At 41.8% G+C, this 21,611-nt stretch overlaps 1 protein-coding gene across 3 annotated transcripts in view; it reads left to right on the top strand.

The window, feature by feature from the left end:
* The first annotated feature begins 483 nt into the window (after positions 1-483).
* CALD1 (caldesmon 1) overlaps positions 484-21,611 on the top strand; it is a 238,228-nt gene continuing 217,100 nt past the window's right edge. For all 3 annotated transcript variants that reach the window (XR_013524233.1, XM_078343717.1, XM_035254693.3), the window contains exon 1: positions 484-580. The gene's annotated coding sequence lies outside the window, so the exon portion shown is untranslated. The remainder of the gene's footprint in view (positions 581-21,611) is intronic.

The raw sequence follows: 21,611 nt of genomic DNA, 5'->3' as shown, positions 1-21,611 counted from the left end.
TCACATTTCTCTAATCTCTTCTACTGATTGATAAGCTCCACAAAGGCAAGATTAGGCTAGATTCCACGTTGTGCCTCCATAGGGATTTCAGCCTAGTACCTTGCACATTATAGGCACATAATAAGTGTGTGTTTAATTAATAAAATAAATCCATCCAAAGCCAGATCTACTATACAGCAGTAACCTATAACCTAAGTGTTCTTATCAGAGAAGATAAAATTAAAACTCCATTTAAAAAAGTCATGAAATGAATACCTCCATTGTAATTCAGTATCGGGCACCTTAAATTTGGTCAGAATTGGTTAAGTAGTCTAGAGTTTAATGGTTTAAGCAAACATTTTTCTTTTTCTTTCTTTGGAACGGATGAAACTTTGCTGAACAAAAAGGAAAAATATCTGGGTGGGAGAAATTGGGTGGGGCCAGTTAAGCCTGCATTCCGCTACTGGATTTAGTTGAAAATATCAAGCTGTTTTCAAGAATTCTGGATTAAACTCCCTCCCTCGCACTGTATTCAGGGATGCCTTCCTTGAAGAATTGAAAGCAGAAAGACTTGGGAGCTGAGAGTTAAGCTGAACAAAAGGTAACTATTTTAAATCAAAACATCTGCTAGAGAGGTGAATTTAACTTAAATTCCAAGGGGCAATTGCCATCGGCTCTTACCTTGTGGACCTATCTTCTCTGATAAGTTTTCCCGGGCTACATTAATAAAAGTTGGGGAGGAAGTGTCGTTTTGCTATACGTTAGAAATAGCAACTTAAAATATATTTCATCTTCTTTTAATGTCCCAGAAGTTATGCCTTTCATCTCCAATTATTCTTTATAATACATGGTGTGATGTGGCCTTAATAGTTAAGCAATCCTTGTTCTTTTTGCTCAGCAGCCAAGAATTTTGGAAGATTCGGGGAACCTTTTTGTTGTGGTGATAGTGGTATTTATGTCTCAATTTCTGATGTAAGGTGTTATCGACCATGGTTGTGTGGGCTGACGAAGCAACTGGTATTAGTTCATGATGACTGGAGAGAACCTATGGGGAAGGTGGTAGGAAGAGCTTAGCTGGAATCTCCAGCAATGGTGCCTTCAGGGCTCAAAGCTTGAACTCTCATATGAATGCTTTCCCATGATGCATTCTGAATATTTCCGTCTCTCCCAAAATTCATATGTTGAAATCCTAACTCCAAGATGATGATATTAGAAGATGATACCTTTGGGAGGTGATTAGATCATAAGGGCCGATTCCCTCATAAATGGGAGTGGACTGATCAGAGACCCTTTGTCCCTTTCTCCCCGTGAGGACACAGCAAGAAGGCACTGGCTATAATCCAGAAAGCAGACCTGAACCAGACCCCAAATCTGCCTTCATCTTGGCTTGCTAGGCTCCAGAGCTGTAAGAAATATGTTTTTGTTGGCTATAAGTCACCTGGTTTATGGTACTTTGTTCTGGTGGTCCAAATGGTCGAAGACAAAAAATGAGTACCAAGAAGCGAGGGCGCTGCTGTATGAAATATGTAAAATGTGGAAACAGCTTTGGAACTGGATAATGAGTAGAGGCTGGAAGAGTTTCGAGGTGCATGCTAGAAGAAGCCTACATTGTGGTGAACTAACCATTAAGGGTAATATCGCTGAGGGCCCAGGAAGAAAAAAAGAGAGCTGTAGAGAAAATCTCAGTCTTTTTAGAGAACACCTAAGTAGTCATGAACAGAAAATGTTAGTAGAAATATGGATGGTAAAGGCTATTCTGATGAGGCCATTCAGATGGAAAGGAGGAATATGTTACTGAAAACGGAAGAGAAGGCAATTCTGATTTTAAAGCGGCAAAGGATCTGGCTGCCCTGTGTTCTTGCCCTAGTGTTTGGTGGAAGGTAGAACTCGTGAGTGATGAAATTAAGTATTTAGCTGAAACTATTTCTAAGCAAAGTGTTGAAGGAGTAGCGTGGTTTCTCTTGCCGCTGATAGTAAAACGCAAGAAGAGAGAAATGATTTTAAGACGAAATTGTTAATTAAAAGGAATGCAGAGCTTAAAATTTTCGAAGATTCTCAGTCTATTCACATTGAAAAAAATATGAGAAAATTTGTTTGGGAGAGAACAAGGGTGAGGCCAAATGATTATTTGATAAGAAGGTTAGTATTGATTGTTATCTCAATGGAAGCCAGGTGTTATTAATCAAGGTAACTGGGAGATTTGTCATCTCAGTCCTGGAATCAAACATGGAAGAAGTGACTTAAGGATGCAGAGCAAGGAATAGTCTTTGAGAAAGAAGGCAGAAGAGTGAGGTAAAGTGCAGATTTGGAATGACCCAGCCTCAGAGGACGTTTCATATGTAAGGTCAAGATGCACCGGGAGCCAGGAACCCAGGTGCTCATTCTAACAATGTGAAAGAACTCTGTTTCACCAACCCTAGAGGGAGTTTTTCAAAGTTCCAGAAAACAGCAGTGAGACTGAGTGATGCCAAGGAAGGGTGGACTATATATTTCTGTAATTTAATTTAAACGAAACCCAGGACCTATTGTCAAGATAATAGAAGGACTCAGGAAGCATTCTGGAGATTATTGGGGCTGCCCTTCTCATCATAGGTCCTGGAGTGCAGAACAATATCAAAGGAAGGCCATCACTGCCCAGAGCAGCCTTATATCAGGGGCCCTACTCCCTGCACTCCACCACTGTGCCCGTTGGCTGCCCCAGGGCCAGCTCAGATAGCTCCAGTGCAGCATGCTCAGTACCCGGCAAAGCCATGGGGGCATGGCTGCCTCCACCTGGAATTCAGAGAATGCTCTGGAAAGCTATAGGCCCAGGTGGACAAACGTCACAAAGTTGGGGCCACCATAGAGAGCCCCCACTAAGGCAATACCCAGGGGAACCATGGGAGTGGGGCCATCCCTGAGACCACAGACCAGTAGAGGCCCTAGCATGTGATTCTCATCTAAGAGAACAGCAGGCTCCCAACTCCAATCAGAGACAGCTGTGGCACAGGCTACACCCAGCAAATCTGTGGTGGCAGGGCTGCTCAAGGCCATGAAGGCAGGCAAAGCTGCAGAGGTGGGACTGCCTTCCCAGTGGGTCTGCAAGGCAGGGCCTCTGCCTCAGCACCTAGAGAGTGGAACACTGAGCCAAAAAGATTATGCTTGAGCACTAAGATTTTGGACTTAGAACTATCCACTTCTTTCTTTACTATTTCTCCATCTTGGAATGGGAATATCTAACCTATGCCTGTCCCATCATTTTATTTTGGAAGCACTTAATGTGTTTAACAGAGGTTCACAGCTCAGGAGAAATAGTACCTGGGGTCTCACCCATATCTAATTTATATGACATTTAGATGAGACTCTGGACTTCAGACTTTTAAATTAATGCTGGACTAAGTTAAAAGTTCAGAGCTCTTGAGATGAAATAAATATATTTTGCATGCAAGAAGGACATGAGGCCAGGCACACTGGCTCATGCCTGTAACCCCAGAACTTGGGAAGCTGAGGTGTAGATCACCTGGGGTCAGGAGTTCAAGACCAGCCTGGCCAACATGATAAAACCATTGCATTCCAGCTCGGCAACAAGAGTAAAACTCTGTCTCAAGAAACAACAACAATAAGAAGGTTATGAATTTGGGTTATAGGCAAGGGTGAAATGCTATGGTCTGAATGTTTGTTTCTCCCCTAAAATTCATATTGAAATCCTAGCCTTCCAGGTGGCGGTATTATGAGGTACTGCCTTTGGTAGGTGATTAGGTCATCAGGGCAGTCCTCATGAATGGGATTAATGTCCTCATCAAAAAGCCTATAGAGAGACCCCACTCCTTTCACCATGTGGGGCAAAGAAGGCACTATCTATAGTCAGAAAGCTGACCCTCACCAGACCCTGAATCTGCCCTGAGCTTGGACTTTCCAACCTCGGGAGTTGTGAGAAATAAATTTTCATTATTTAGAAGCCACCCAGTTTATGGCACTTCATGGTGGCAGCTTGAATGAAATAATACACCACAGTTTGGACATTTTGGAAAGAGGAATCTAGTGAGAAATAATATTTCAATAATCTAATGAAGCTCAATAAATGAAAAGTGAAGAGGGGCTTCTTTGTCTTTACAAATACTAAGGAATACCGCTCAGCCCTGGAACCAAAGATAGAAGTGACTCAAGGATGCAGAGCAAGGATTGGGTCTTTAAGAAGCAAGGCCAGGGGCTGGGCATGGTGGCTCATGCCTGTAATCCCAACACTTTGAGAGGCCAAGGCAGGCGGATCACCTAAGGTCAGGAGTTTAAGACCAGCCTGGTCAACATGGTGAAACCCTGTCTCTACTAAAAATACAAAATTATCTGGGCATGGTGGTGCATGCCTGTAATCCCAGCTACATGGGTGGGAGGCTGAGGCTGGAGAATCGCTTGAACCTGAAGGCGGAGGTAGCAGTGAGCGAAGAGTGCGCCATTGCACTCCAGCCTGGGCAAAAAGAGCAAAACTCCATCCCCCCCAAAAAAGAAGCAAGGCCGGAAGAATGAGGTAAGGCATGGAATAATCCAGCCTCAGAAGATGCTTGATGTGTAAGGTCAAGATGCACCTGGAGCCAGGGACCCAGGTGCTCATTCTAACATCATGAAGGAATTCTATTTTGCCAACCTAGGGGAGTTTTTCAAGGTTCCAGAAAAAAGCAGTAAGGTTCAGTGATGCCAAGGAAGGGTGGACTATATTTCTGTAATTTAATTTAAAGAATTGACATAGGTTTCTCAGGGATACAGAAAAGAAGTTCTTACTCTCACAGAGAGAGCTGGCTCTCGAATCTCTTTAGGGAATGCAGTTCTCAGTAAAAAGAAGCTTTCTGTAAGGGAAACTTAGAAACTTCAGGGAGGGCTCCCAGAGAGCTGCTGGGCTGGTGTTGGTGTTGGTGTCTCTGAAAGAGTGACCTCATGACACCCAGATTTCCAAGGCGCGGACCAGCTGTCTTGGGGGACAAGTTGGAAAGTTGATATGGCAAGTGTTAAACAAACAACAACAACCTCCGAAAACTAGATTCAGTTGCTGCTTCAGGAAGGCACTGCCATTGCTGGGGTGACCCCAAGAGCTGTTTGCCAACAGGAGCAAGGAACCCCTTCCCTTCCTCCATCCAGGCTTGTGGTCTCTCTCTCTCTCGTGCCCCCTACTGGCAGAGCCTATCAGGGTGTCAGCTGACCAAGCAGAAGGTTGCCGTGCAGAGTCCTAGCCTCAGTTAAATATAGGAACGTGGGTCTGGAGTTGAGAAGTCACAACTTTTTAAGTGGCATGCTCTCCTTACAGCGTCCTGGGAACACCTATGTTTCTTTCCTAGTAGAACCTTGTATTGCAGCTCGAATTGTAGTTGAGCCTTTTCCAGGCAACTTCTCTCGGGAGAACCATACTATCTTCTGCAGACTTTTTAAAATCCTGCCATCTCAAAAGCTGAGGCACATGTTTGACTATGTTTATCCTTTCCGTTCCTGGCTATTAGCAGAAAAAAAAAATCTACTTTCACTTTCTTCTGAAAGACAAGTCAAGAGCATGTCCACCAAACTCTAGCAAATATCCAATAGTTGAAGTTTCTCATCACCACCATATAAAATATATATTCAATGACCAATTCTATACCTTACTTCTATATTGGTTTTTACAAATCTGTCAGAAATGCATGATTAATTTCCTCCTTCTGATGGCCTATACCAAAGTTCCAGAGCAAGTGACTTACATTTTTCTCTGACTCACTTCTCCCCAGTGTTCCTGTTCTTAGGTTACTCCAGTGAATATCTTACAGACATATCATACTATTCAGTCTCCCCTTATTATGGCCTGTCATTTGGGAATGTGGCATGCTTCTCCATCACTGTATTTTAATCTGAAGTCCCTTCCCACAACGTCTCAAAAAAATCCCATTATGGTGTAACCTCTCATTTACAATGCACACTGATTGAGATAGACAGATAATAAATGCTCAATCAATGACAGCTATTATTACTATAATGGTTTTGAGGCTATTCATATCATTTCTGTCTCCTCTCTGCCTCCCAATATTTTGGGGGCACAAATCCCCAGGCATTTCCTGTACGTTTATTCATATTCTCAACTTGTATTTGTTGTCTTCCATGGGAACCACATTCATAGGTTTATCAAGGTGATTGTCCTTTCTTCCTTAAAGTTTTTCAGTTGGTTCACCCAGACTCTGGTCAAATATCCTTCCCTTACCAAGAATACATCATTCATCCCAGTACCTAGAACCATGGCTTTGTCTTATAAATCTCATTTCTCTTCACCATCTTTTTTTTTTGGAGATGGAGTCTCACTCTGTTGTCTAGGCTGGAGTGCAGTGGCGCAGTCTTGGCTCACTGCAACCTCCGCCTCCCGGGTTCAAGCGATTCACCTGCCTCAGTCTCCCAAATAGCTGGGACTACAGGCACACGCCACCACGTCTGGCTAATTTTTTGTATTTTTAGTAGAGACGGAGTTTCACTGTGTTAGCCAGGATGGTCTTGATCTCTTGACCTTGTGACTTGCCCACCTCGGCCTCCCAAAGTGCTGGGATCACAGGCATGAGCCACTGTGCCCAGCGCTTTACCATCTTATTAATTGTACATTTAATCCACAGATCTTTCTTTCTCTTCAAAGTTTTTATTGTTGGTAGAGAAAATTATTATATAAGTTTATCATCTAGGGCTGGGCGTGGTGGCTCACGACTGTAGTTCCAGCACTTTAGGAGGGCAAGGCAGTGAATTGCTTGAGCTCAGGAGTTCAAGACAAGCCTGGGCAACATGGTGAAACCTGGTCTCTACCAAAAATACAAAAAGTTAGGTGGGCATGGTGGTGTGCACCTGTGGTCCCAGCTACTCAGGAGGCTGAGGTGGAATGATCGCTTGAGCTCAGGAGGTGGAGGTTGTAGTCAGTGAGCCGAGATCATGCCACTGCACTCCAGCCCAGGTAACAGAGTGATATCCCCATCGCAAAAAAAAAAAAAAAAAAAAAAGTTTATCATCTACACTCTTGAATCCTTTGATTCCTCACCCAAGGCATAGTTTCTTTTCAGATAATGTCATTCATGTAGTATTTTAGCTCGAGACATACTGGGAGGAGATTTCCAGGAGCAAGTTAATAAGGATCTTCAAGTGGCGAAAGAATCAGGAAGATCAGACCTGAGAGCTTAATGGAATAGCTTTCAAGAGCGTGATGAATCATCTTGGATGTGCGACTTGGACAGAATGCTTAGTTCATATAGGCTAACTAGAGTATTGAGCCTGGCAGAAAACGAAGCTTTCTGCCTCATGCCAAAGAAGTCTGCTAGTCAAAATAACCAGTCAAATAATTTCCAAATTAATTCTTTTTCATTTTGTGTTTGCGTTTGTATATCCAGTCCAAGATTCTCAAAGGAATTAGTTATGACTTTAGTACACAAAAGTTTAGCTTCTTCTCATGACTACCCTAAACCATCCAAATTATAAAAGTGAAACTATATATTGTGTAGTAATACCTTCATAAATCTCTTTCCAAGTGCCAGAAAATAGGCATCATGAGTGGGGAATTTCATATGTGTCCATGCACGTACAGAGTTCAGGCTCTAGGAGATAAATGTGTCAAGAATGCATAACCACAGCCGAGTAATTATGCAACTTCTATTTCTGCCAATAAATTGTGAACCTGATATATGTCAGATCAGACTATAAATCCAGTCTTTGCACCCATTATCAAAAATACACTTTTCAGGCCAGGCGCAGTGCTCATGCCTATAATTGCAGCGCTTTGGGAGGCCAAGATGGGCAGATCACTGGAGGTGAGGAGTTCGAGACCAGCCTGGCCAACATGGTGAAACCCCATCTCTACTAAAAAATACAAAAATTAGCCGGGCATGGTGGCAAGTGCCTGTAATCCCAGCTACTCTAGAGGCTTAGGCAGGAGAAGCACTTGAACTCAGGAGGCAGAGGTTGCAGTGAGCCAAGATCACATCACTGTACTCCATCCAGCCTGGACAACAGAACAAGACTTGGTATCAAAAAAACAAATCTAAAAAAACACAATTTTCCGTGTTGAATGTATTATTTTCAGACAGAGAATAATTAATGGACTCCTATATTGGGTCCATGCTGCAAAGTGTGCTGGGCCTTGGGATGGAGTGGGAGCCTGTCTAGAGAAAAAAGACAAGACTCAGCTCTGAAAAGAGAACTGAAATGAAGGATCCAGAAATTGTGATGACTTGATAAACCTTGGGCCTAACTTCTCATGTAAGCAAATAATGACAGCAGGCACTTAATTTTTAAGGAAAAAAATGGTGTGTCATCTCATTTACTAAAAAAGTGAGATGAAATTGTTCTGAGGGAAAGGATTCCCAGGATTCTCCACGCTGTGTATGCCTCACCTGTGCCAGGTGCCACCAATCACCAACTCTAAGTTTGTAAGGCCGGGGCAATGCATCTCAGTCCTGAGAATTACTTGGGGAGTTTTGAAAAATACTGACATCCGGCTCCACCCAAGAAATGTTAGTTTAATTGGACTGGGATGCAGGCTAGGCATTGCTAGTTTTCTTAAAGCACACCAGGCAAGAAACATTGGTCTAGGCCAACTTCCCTGAGTGTGGCTCCTGCCTTGCAGGGACTATGACAAAGTATTTCTGCAGAGATGCAAACAGGATAACAGTAAGGCCTCCTCCCCATTCTTGCTGCCCTTTCTGCTTCATGTTCTTTATTCTCCTGCCTTGTAGCACTGGTCCTTGACTATGGATTGTCTTGTATCTATTGTCTATAATTTAATGCTTCTGATTCCCAGATGCCTGCTGGTCCCTCCCTGGCCTGCTCTGACTCCAGACATTTGTATTTTCTTCTGAGTATTTGCCCACTCTGTTGCAAACTCTGGCTTTGCAAGCTCCCCTAGATGCCTTGACTTGAAGCAGGCATCTGACTCAGCCCTCTCAGTTGGATTCCGACTTCCAGTCCCTCCTCTCCTGCAGGAGGCTGGGAACATCTCCACAGGCAGCCCCTGACCAAATTTGTTCAACACGTAACTTCTGTGCGATGAGATGAAGTCCCAGCCTATCCATCTAGATAACAATCTTCTTGTCATAGGATGAGACCAGCCTATGGCAGAGAGAGAGAGAGAGAGAGAGAGAGAGAGAGAGAGAGAGAGAGAGAGAGAGAGAGAGAGAGAAAGCCTAGGTGACTAGGAGGTAGGCTTCTGAAACAGGGCCTGAGATATGGAAAGGAGAGACTTTATAAAGAGAAGGGAGAAGAGAAATGAATGATGAGTAAGACCATCTTATTTGGTTAAACCTAAGGGTGTATTATAAATGTCAGTTTTGGCCACTGTTGCTTATCAATTGCTGCTGTCATTTAAAAAATTACGTATCATGTCTTCTTCATGACTTTTTAGTACCACCCTTATCTCAAGGCACAAGCGGAAAAGAAAATGTCTATAAAATAATACATGTGCTCTCATTTTCAACCATTCACAACATTAAAAGTAAACCTAAAACCCACTGCTGGTACCCATGTATAATCCCTGTTGGCTCCCAGAGGTACCTCTGTTTTTGTGTAATCCTTCCAACTGTTTCACATACAAAAAATGCATATATGTTATTGCTTCATGTGTGTTTTATATAACTAGAATAATACTACATCTGTCGTTATGAAACTTTTTTCACTCAACAGTCTATAATGGACATTATACCACTTATAGATCTCATTCTACTCAACTGCTAAATGCTAACTATAAACAATTAAGCTGTTTCCAATATATACAATTACAAACAATTGTATAAATACAATGTATAGCTTATATGTGTGTGTGAAAGTTTCTTTTTTTTTTTTTGTTAATCAATGAGAGCTTGTTATGTTGCTCAGGTTGGCCTTGAACTCATAGCCTCACCTCCTCAAGCACCAGAACAACTGGCTGGAGCCACTGCGGCTCCCAAAAGTTTCTTTACAGAAGATTAGGAAAGGTAAAATTGTTAAACAATAGTGTATATGAATTTTTATTTTAAATAGGTATTGTCAATTTACATCTCACCCTAGGAATGCAAGAGAATACCATTTTACCATACTCTTCTCAACACTATTACATATTTTACTTTATTACTATTATTATTATTATTATTAATTTTTAGATGGAGTCTCACTCTGTCACCCAGGCTGGAGTGCAGTGGCCCAATCTGGGCTCACTGCAACCTCTGCCTCCCAGGTTCAAGCGATTCTCCTGTCTCAGACTTCTGAGTAGCTGTGATTACAGGTACCCACCACCACTCCTGCCTAATTTTTGTATTTTTAGTAGAGACAGTGTTTCACCATGTTGGCCAGGCTGGTCTCGAACTTCTGACTTCAAGTGATCTGCCTGCCTCAGCCTTCCAAAGTGCTAGGATTACAGGCATGAGCCACCATGCCTGGTCACATATTTTAAATTTTGCTTATTTGGAATGGTATTTTTGTTTGGATTTAAGTATTTTTTCATTACTAGTGTAGTGAAAATATGTTTCATTATTTCAATTTGCTTTTCATTGATTACAAGTCAGATTGAACATCTTTGTGTATGCCTACTATTATTTAGTTTTACTTCTCTATGAGTTCACTTTCCATATTCTTTGCCCATTTTTCTATTGGGTGGCTTGATATAGGGGTGATTTATAGATCATGGGTTTCCTTCAGGGCTCAATTCACATGGTAGTCTACTTGAATAGCTCCCCCGGTGGTGTGCACTACACAGCCTGCACAGATGTAACTGCCACTCAGCTTTTGTTTGTGATAAATATGTAATTATGTTATCCTAATTCTGTCTCTTGGGTCTTTAAATTTTACTTGTGTTATTTTTCAGAGTGTAGAAGTTGTTCTTATAATCACATTTATTGGTCTTTTCCTTTGTGTTGTTTGCCTTCTGAGTCTTGTTCAGAATAACCTTTTCTACCCAAAGTAAAACATTTTCCACATTTCCTCTGATATTTTTATAGTTTTACTTTTTATGCTTATCTATTTAATCTATCTGTAAACAACTAGTGGATGACATGAGGTACGGATCTAAACATTATCTTTGTCCAAATGGATAACCAATAACACTATCAAATTATTGGAGAGACATCCAAAAGACATCCCTTATCTAAAATGCTACCTCTATCATATGCCATTTTTTCCCTATATTCATAGGTCCATTTTGAGGCTCTGCATTCTGTTCTTACTATTAAAATTGTATTTGGAGAAATTATTCATTTAGCTACACTAGTCATGGGTTATCACGATCTATTAGTGAGAGGTTGGGTTTAAATAAAAATCTACTCTATATTGTGATTAGCTCATAGTGTATAAATTGATGTTATAATAAACTATGTATTATAAATTATATGGAGGTCTCACTTCTGATAGGAGGCTCAATCAATCTAAATAATCCTTTTGTCATCTTTATAAAGCTCCCACCTTGAAGACCTCTCTCTAGATACTGTTATAAATACATAATTAGACCTGGTGGATTCTGCATGATTCCTAGACACAGATCTTGGTGTCCAGTGAAGCAGCCAACTTGTTTTTATTTCTTCCTGAATATTATTATGACTTGAAACTCATAACTTGATTCATAGTGTATTAATAAAATTAATTCATGTACCTTGTAAGTGAACTGATAATTTAGAACAAGAATCCAAAATATAAATTTGAGCTTTTTCCTGGGCCTGTGAGAACCTTAAATGCCATCTGATAGCAAAGTCTGACAAATAGTAGTCAGTGAATAAATATGTGCAGGATGAATGAAAGCAGTACTATTCTTAACTTGAAAATCACCACTTATGCTCTTTTTTCTAGGCATTTACTGATTTGCTTCATTCAGAGAGGCCATTTTGCGCTTGCTATTTTAAGACATATGGTATTAGAACTTGGCATGAATCACTTTCTTTGCCAGAAAACTTTGAGTCAATTTAATTTTTGCTTTGGACTTAAAAAAAAAACCTAGGACATTTAGTTGTTTAGTTATTGGCTATCAAATAAACCCCTGAAGCATGAATATTATTTTCCATATTGGCTTTCCGTATGGTGCAACTGAATGAAAAGTGCACTTACTTTACTCTCCCTTCTCTCTGGAGAGCACTGCCTACGTAGAATAGAATGAGATTGACGACCCCTGGAGCTGTGCAGGGCAGAGTACTGTTCTCCTTCCACCTCCCACTTCCATTCTCTGTGCTTCACTGTTCAAAAAGATCCTCCTGGTTCTGCCTATAGAAAGATCCTGCTCTCTATCCTGTATCTTGGCTGTTGATGCCTATGATTTGCAGCTTTGTGTTCCTTGAAGACCTCATTCCACAGACTCCAAAGGTTACTCATGTAATTAGCCTGGAGACTTCCAGAAGTTTCCAGGCCTAAGTTCTTACCAGGGTCTGTTTTACAGAAGTTCAAATGGTCTCCTGTATGACTATTTTAAAAATATGGAGGCTGGGCGCAGTGACTCACACCTGTAATCCCAGCACTTTGGGAGGCTGAGATGGGTAGATCACAAGGTCAGGAGTTCGAGACCAGCCTGACCAAGATGGTGAAACCCCATCTCTACTAAAAATAACAAAAATTAGCCAGGTGTGGTGGCAGGTGCCTGTAATCTGAGCTACTTGGAAGGCTGAGGCAGAGAATTGCTTGAACTCAGGAGGCAGAGATTGCAGTGAACTGAGATCACACCACTGCACTCCAGCCTGGGCAACAGAGCTAGACTCCATCTCAAAACATAAAAATGAAGTCCAGCAAAACTGTTTCAGAATGGCTATACAAGAGATCTTGCTCACTCACACAGGTACTGTTGATCCTGCACAAGCATCTATTTGATGACAATGCAAAGCTTGTGCCTTGAGTCAAACTTGTAACCAGCTGAGCACAGAGACTCTGTTTAGTATAGCAAGCATAGTTTACGTGGGCCCACCCAGAAACTTTCTACAAGTGCATTCCACATGCTGAGTGTTTGGGTGATGCTGGTTTATTTAGACTGTTGTGTGGAACACTATGCTTTTTTCCTAAAGCCTGTGTGAGATGATGCAAAGTCAAAACTCCAGGACTCATAGATGGTTAGAACTGAAAACAGTTTAGGGACTTCCTTGGTGAACCATCTCATTTTAGAACTGGGATGTTATTTTATTTCGTATATAAATATATAAACGCACACATTTATAACATACATAATCAACCATATTAATCATATTAATAGCAAATGAATGAAAATTAATTCATATACAACATTTAAACTTTAAGTGAACTGGTCATTCGGGATAAGAGTCCAAAGATACTTATAAGCATGTGAAGTTAGCTCTCCTTTCTTTTAAATATCTTCAGTTCCCATTGGTGTGTGTGTGTGTGTGTGTGTGTGTGTGTGTGTGTGTCTGTTTCCAAGAACATAGCAGTGGAGAAGTTACTAATTACCACCCATTAGACAGATGGGAATGGTTAAAATGTGGAACAGTTTCCAGCTCCCTGTGGAATTCTGGCTGGCTGTTTCTTTACTCCAAAGTCTGTTTTGCTTGGTGAAACAGTTTGTTTGTTTTTTTTTAAGTAACATTTATTTATTATTCCTCAAAGGGATACTGGGAAGGAGACTCCCTTATTGCTATTCTCATAGTAACATGTGAGACAACTGCATGTACACAGGGCTTGACAGTCTCTTCCTGAGAACATACACTGAGAATAGCCCAGAGGATCCAGGCAGCCCGCTGCCACTCAGCTTGGCACCCACATCTGTCCCTTCCTTCCCAGCTCTGGGCCCCATCACACTGATGAAAATGACAGCATGTGGCAATTCCCTAAATCAAGGTTGCTTAAAAATTCCTATAGGCCACTGATTAGGTATTCATTCCCCTGTGGCTATTTCTAAAGGTAAAAATAGCCCCTTGGAGAGTCTATGGATCTTTCTAGTTAGTGTACTGTGACCCCATATAGGCTTCAGCCCCAAAGTGCATGAGCATAACATTTATAAAGAGCTACTCAGAGCAAATTAAACCTACAAGCAATGCCCTCTAGCAACCTAGAGTCTAGAATATACTAGAGCCTCAATAAATATCTGAGGAATGATTGGTCTCTTACTAGAATATACTAAGAGACCATGATTCCACAGATATTTATTGAGGCTCTCTTCTGGGCACTGCAGAATTCATGAGAAAAAAATAGATCTGCCTTTGTCTTCAAAAATCTAAAACTGCAAGGTAGAGACTGAAAAGTCACAGGTGATTGCAAGAGAGGAGAATGAGCACAATTATATTGGAAGTTCACTGTGTGGGGGCCAGGAGGGCTCTTAACTCAGACTTGGGTAGTTATAATGGTCACCTAGAAAAAGGCCAGAAGGGAGCTAGCTCGACACAGATATGGAGGAACAGTATTCAAGGCAGAGAGAAAAGCATATGTGAAAACCTGAGGGCAAGAGGGAGCAAGGCACATTCAGGACAATGAAAAACAGTTTCATCTGGCTGGAGGGTAGAGTGGAGAGGGTGTATGCGCATGTGTGTGCGGGGGTGGAGGCAGATTCTGGAGGGATTACCAAGATGGCCCTGGATAGAGGGCTAGGAGCTAAATTATTAAAAGCTGGCCTTTTAAGTTCTTTATAGGTGACTAACCTTCATCCATGAACCATTCATTCATTCATTCATTCACCTACCACGTGCCAAGAACTAGTGCTGGGGATAAAGCAACAAATAAAACAACGAATGAGCCCTCAAGGAGCTTCCATTCTTGTGAATAGCAGAGGGAAGTCAATGAACAAGTCATCTAATTGAATATATAGTATGTCAAGTGGCAGTAAATGCCAAGAAGGAAAATAACTAAGAGTGGGCAGTAAGCAATGTGGCAGATGGTTCTCATTTCACATAGGGTCAATGAAGCCTTGCTAATGTGGTGGCTTTCAGCAGAGATCTAAGGAAGTGCAGGAAGAAGTTATGAAGATAATGTGCTGCGGAAGCAGAGTCTGGGCAGAGGAAAGCGTATGGAGGGCCGGAGCACCATGTGCTGGGACACAGTGTTGCAGGGACAACCGGAGGCCGCTCTGGCTAGAGCAAAGGGCAAGAGCACAGGAGCAGTAGGAGGTGAAGTCTGAGAGATAGAAGGGCAAGATTACAGAGGGACTTGTAGGGTTATATCCTGAGTGTGGTAGGAATCCAAATGTGAGTTTTCAATAGGGAGGTAGCATAACCCTGCTTACACAGTTCTAGCTGCAGAAGAATGGATTGAGGGTGGGGTTTGGGGATGGAGTGGCAGAGTAGGCAGGAGACCTGTTTATTGCATAAAATCAGATAAGCAATGATGATGACCTAAGCAAGGTAATAGCTTTGGAATATGTGACAAATTAGAGGCAGAAGAAAGAAAAAATTGAAGGATGCTAAGAGGACCCAGTCCCTTGATTCCAAAATATTTTTCATCACAACTTACACACTGACTGAAATTTTCCCTATTACAGTACCTCTTTTGAGTTTAAAGAATTGAAAGATCGCATGTGGGCAAATTCTGTTTTTGTTTTTGGTCTGAATCACATAGAATTTAGAGAGAAAAATAAGAGATAGGATGATATATAAAACAACACATTTACATACATTAAAGATATATGCACATGAAGCAATACTTAGAACTTTGGAAGAAGACATGCAGTACAGAAAGTACGCAGGGAACAGAGTAGGATGGCTGCCTGCAGTGGGGAGAAGTAAGATAAGAGGATGCTATAAAAATAGTAAAGCGAAACAAAACAAAAGAACAGAGTTCCAGAATGCAAATGTTTTTCTTTGTTTCTTTAACTTTTATTTTAGGTTTAGGGGTATATGTGCAGAATTATTATGTAGGTAAACTGCACGTAGGTAACAAGTATAGTACCCTGTCTTTTCAGACAGATCAAAACAGTAATCATTGTTGAGTACTAGCAACTCAGTACTGCTTAGTTAGTTGGTCTAGTTTAGAGGAGGCCTCCAAGAGAACAGGTCTCGGGATAGTCAGGCTTTAACAGCGAATGGTGAAAAGGAGGAATGCTACATAAATGATGCCAAGAAAGGTGAGTATCATATGATCAGTCAGAGATAGGTCTTTAGGACATGAGAAGTGAGAAACACAGAATTCTGAAAACACATTTTACCTCCTCCACAGTTTCACCTAAAATTGGCTCTGTGTGAAGTTTTATTTTTACTTCTCTCTGCCCTCAACCCTGTGTTCCAACCCATTTTTCCAAATGATATCCTATTTTGACATTTAAGAAAAAACTTTAGTGTTTTCCTGTCTGTGCTCAGTGGAATTTCACCAATTTCTTTGGAATGAAAAGTATCAGAAAAAGTTCTGTGGCTGCTGAAATCACTGCTCCATAATCTATTGAGGTTCAAGGTCTCATAGAAAGAAAATTTGCAGTCAATTACTTTAAAGTTAAAAAAAAACCTGACAGTCAGGAGGTTACTTGGGTTTTATCTCAGTTTTGTGCTGATAACATAGCTAAGTCTGTCTTAGTTTACAAAGCATGTTAACATTTCTTAATCTCTTTGATCTTCCTATCAACTCTTGTGAGGCAGCTACTTTACAAATGAGAAAACTCAAACTCAGAGAGATTAAATGATTTACTCAAGTCTCTTAACTTGTAATCTGCACTCTTTCTGTGTTAGAACTCTTCCTGTGTCCCGAGGTCAGGTTCTAAACCTGTCTTTGCTTCCTGTAAGTGAACATTATAACATTTGCCAATTAACTTTATGGGGATATGGAAAGGAAAAGTGATGACAGTATGAGTGGTACACCCCGTTGGATGAAAAGTGCTAATAGATATTAACCATTATTTGTATTTATTATTTTTGAAATAGTTGCAATCATGTCCTTGCAGCTTATAAACCATCTTCAAAGCATAGTATTTAGCAGGAATGGACCTGGGAACCCGCAAATTGGCTCCCCACCATTAGGCACCCTTCTCTGCGAGTTTCCCAAGAGAAGAAATATGTGCAGAGGCCAATACTGGACAAAGGAGCAGTTTTCCTATTGGCTGGAGCCTTGACCCCAGATGCAGGGTATCTTCCAACTGAGCTTAGTTGGACTACAATAGAATCTTCAGTTGAATCTTGGATCTTAGCACTTCATTGTGGAAGAAAGGCTGGTTCAAAGCCCACCAGCCAGCAAAATGAAGAGAAAGTGGAAAATAGAAATGGGCACGCGCTCTCCTAGGTGAGTGTAGTCCCAGCTCTCCTTGCCATTCCAGCCTGGTAAAGGAAGCATCTAAATAGATATATTCTAAGGCTCTAGGCTCTAGTGCCTAGATCATGTAGAATGGTCTCTTTGAATTCGGGCAGTCTCGAGCATGGGTTTTCTTCATGGGAGGGGAGGAGTATTAGAGTGCTGGACTGGGAGAGTTGCTAAAAGCTCTCCTAGCTAAGGGTTCTGTATTAGTTCGTTCTCACATCACTATAAAGAAATACCTGAGACTGGGTGATTTATAAGGAAAAGAGGTTTAATTGTCTCATGGTTCCACAGTATGTACAGGAAGCACGATGCTGACATCTGCTTGGCTTCTGGGGAGGTCTCAGGAAACACAATCCTGGTGGAAGGCAAAGGGGAAGTAGGCCCATCTTACATGGCTGGAGCAGGAGGGAGACACAGATCAGGGAAGATGCCACACACTTTTAAACAAACAGATCTCGTGAGTACTCACTCAGTGTCAGGAGAACGGCACCAAGGGGGATACCCGCCCCCATGATCCAGTCACCTCCCAGCAGACCCCACCTCCAATGTTGGGATTACAACTGGACATGAGATTTGGGCAGGGACACAGATCCAAATCATACGGGGTTCTGAAAGTAGGAAGAATCCCCAGATTTGGAAATGAAATCAGGAAGTTAAAATTCTCTAAAATTCATTCATCTCATAACATTTTGTGTGATATTACACCAGAGGCTGGGATACAGAAATGAGTACTTGCTCAGTTATATCTAGATCTATATCTGGAACCATATCTCTATCTATACCTCTATCTACCTATTCTCTATCTAATCTGTCTCCCAGTCTGTCTGTCTGTCTAGAGTTACACATTGTAGTCTACTTAAAAACTTCCCAGAAATTAACTATTCAACAGAGTGATTTCAAGATTTAGGGATAGTCTTTCTAAGGAGATAGATTCATATATAACACCAGGAAATATTCAACTAAACATAATACGTGAACATGAGATCCATAACTTGAAAGAAGGCAGCATAAATAGAAGGCAAAGAGAAGGCTAGTGTTTTAGAGCTTGACCAAGAAGACTATATGAGTATTCCTCTGGTATTATTTTAGGGAGAAGTTCTTCCAGCAATGGCGCTTAGTTTCTCAGGCAGAAATATCCCTAAAGAGGGGCAATTTATCAGTCACCATAGGTTGCTGGAGCCATCCTTCTAGACTGGCCAGCCTCTTGAGCTCTTGGTCAGAACTTCCCCTAACACCTCTTTCTCTGTGTCCTGAGAAGTGCTGCCCACCAGACAGGAGACTTGGTACAAATGGCCACCTGAGTTTTCCCTCTCAGAATAGATTTCCCACTTTAACATAGCTAATTGGCACTCTAGTTTCTAAATCAGCCTTTAGCCATACTTAAGTGTTTGTTATTATTATGGCTACTACTTCTCTGCCTTCCAGAAGATACATGTAACAAAGTGTCCCCAAAGTAGGGTAGTTGTGTGTGTGGTATGCCTGGCATTCCTGGGCATGTGGGAGGACTGTATCATTGGCTTCCCTTTCCAGACACCTGCACCTCTTAATTAGGGTAGCAACAAACAACCAGACTCCAGGACTCCTGGCCTAGACCCAAATCCACCACCATTCCCCAGGCACTGACTTGCATTATCAGATTTGGTTCTGGGTTTGTGTACAAATTGAATACAAATAATTTTTTTTGAGTTATCTTTATATTTTGTTTGCATTTTGAAATTATGGCTCAGAAAGGCAGTAGACAAAGAGAAAAAAGAGAGAAATATAGGCAGGAATGACATATGGCTGATGATTTTCTGGTATAGACTCAGTTTTTAAAAATTATGTTTGCGGCCGGGCACAGTGGCTCACACCTGTAATCCCAGAACTTTGGGAGGCCAAGGTGGGTGGATCACCCGAGATCAGGAGTTCGAGAGCAGCCTGGCCAACATGGTGAAACCTTGTCTCTACTAAAAATACAAAAAATTAGCAAGGCATGATGGCGGACACCTGTAATCCCAGCTACTCGGGAGGCTGAGGCAGGAGAATCACTTGAACCAGGGAGGTGGAGGTTGCAGTGAGCAGAGATCGGGGCCACTGCACTACAACCTAGGCAACAAGAGTGAAACTCCTTCTCAAAAAAAAAAAAAAATTCTGTTTGCCTTTTTCACCACAATGGCACTAGGACCTAGTAGAGTAACACATAAGAGCCACCCAAGAAATATTTGTCAATTATTCATTGATTAATTCATTATCAGTTAGTGTCACTCAAACATTAATTAATTAGTTGTTAATTAATCTAATTAGGGAAACATGGTGGATATACTCAAATACAATCAAATCAAATAATTCAAGTCAGTAAATGATAAAGAGAAAATGAGAGTCTGACTTCACTTCTGGGATTACAAGTTGTCGGAGAAAGAGTATGAGCTGAGTGCTGGAATTTCAGAGGCGGCTTTCATGTGGGTGTGGAGCCAGAATGGGCAAATGTGAAGCGGGAGAAGCGTCAAGACTGAAGTCACTGAGACAGGAGGTGCACTCTATGATGTGGGGCTAGTGCTGAGCACATCAAAGAGAGAGAGAGAGAGACCTTTGTGCAGGGACTCATAGGAAAGGCAAGCAGAGGGACAATTACGGATTCCCCTAAAATGCTCAGCCAAGCCTTAATTTTATCCTATTGGTAGTAAGATAATATCGAAGGTGTTTGAGCAAGAACATTAATTCACCATGAAAACCAAGTTCAGGCCAGACACGGTGGCTCATGCCTGTAATCCTGGCACTTTGGAAGGCTGAGTTGGGTGGATCACGAGGTCAGGAGTTCGAGACAAGCCTGGTCAACATGGTGAAACCCCCTCTGTACTAAAAATACAAAAATTAGCTAGGTGTGGTGTCACATGCCTGTAAGCCCAGCTACTCTGGAGGCTGAGGCAGGATAATTGCTTAAACCCGGGGTGGTGGAGGTTGCAGTGAGCTGAGATTGTGCCACTGTACTTCAACCTGGGCGACAGAGCAAGAGTTGGTCTCGGAGGAAAAAAAATAGTTCAAGGTATAAATATGCATATTATTTGTTATCACAAGAGCTAATTGTTAAAAACATGAGAACAAATGAGATTTTTCAAAACTGTAGTAAGATAGAAATGACCTCTTCCTCCTTGGTTGACTGACGTAACCCTCACTGCACAGAATTTTTGTAGGAGACCTGCCCCCACTCTACTGCACTTATGTGATTCCAGGTACACCTACCAGCAAAAGGCAAACCTCTGTTATGAGAAGGGCAGGCACAGTGTCTTATATAGTATCAATGTGTTCCCAGGTGATATTGTTTGAATATTTGTCCCCACCCAAATCTCACGTTCAATTATAATCTACGGCATTGGAGGTGGGGCCTGGTAGGAGGTGACTGGATTATGGGGATGGATTTCTCATGAATGATTTAGCACCATCTTCTTGATGCTGTTCTGGAGATAGTGAGTTATCACAATATCTGGCTACCTAAAAATATATGGCGCCTGTGTGTCCCTTTCTATCTCGCTCCCGATAGCTCCTGATTTTGCCATGTGAAACACCTCCTCCTGCTTTGTCGTCCACCATGATTGAAAGCTTTCTGAGGCTTCTTCACCAGAAGCTGGACAGGTGCCAATACCATGCTTTCTATAAAGCTTGCAGAACCCTGAGCCCCGTAAACCTCTTTTCTTTTATTTCATTTTCTTTTTCTTTCTTTCTTTTTTTTTAAGAGGGAGTCTTTCTCTGTTGCCTAGGCTGGAGTGCAGTGGGATGATCTTGGCTCACTGCAACCGCCGCCTCCTGGGTTCAACAGTTTCTCCTGCCTCAGCCTCCCATGTAGCTGCCTACCACATCCCGCTAATTTTTGTAGTTTTAGTAAGAGATACGGTTTCACCATATTGGCCAGGCTGGTTTCGAAATCCCGACCTCAGGATTTCGATCTGCCTGCCTCAGCCTCCCAAAGTGCTGGGATTACAGTGTGAGCCACTGTGTCTGGCCTTCTCTTTTCTTTATAAATTACCCAGTCTCAGGTGTTTATAGCAAGGCAAGAATGGCCTAACACCTCAGGACTGAGAAAAGTTTTAGTACAGAAAAGCTACTTCATAAATGTTTATTCCATGTAAGTAAATGAGTGGTTAGTTCACAAAGCAACTTCATATGCATTTTATTTCATTGAATTCTTACTTCTGCCCTGTGAAGCAGGTATTACTGGTTTCTAAGAGAGAGAGAGATCAGGCCTGGACCTGGGAAGATGCCCATATTTAGGGAAAAGACAGCACAAGTAGAAAACGCCAAGAGGCCAGAAAGGTAGGACGATAGGCTAGATGCTGGTGTCAGGAGCCACCAAAGACAAAGTGAGAACCAAGAGGAGTTAGAGAGCATGGAGGGCAGACGAGGAGGGAGCAAGGGAGGCTGAAGACAGGATGCCCATGGACCAAGAGGTGAGGTCATGGACAAAGAATAGGGAGGGGCTACATCATAAATTAATCATTTGGAGAAATTTGACACCAAAAGGAAAGAGAAGAGTGGAGCTA

Source organism: Callithrix jacchus, chromosome 11, assembly GCF_049354715.1.
Source record: "Callithrix jacchus isolate 240 chromosome 11, calJac240_pri, whole genome shotgun sequence".
Taxonomy (NCBI): Eukaryota; Metazoa; Chordata; class Mammalia; order Primates; family Cebidae; genus Callithrix; species Callithrix jacchus.
The sequence above is the reverse complement of the archived record's forward strand: the minus strand, read 5'-3'. Positions and strand labels throughout refer to the sequence as shown.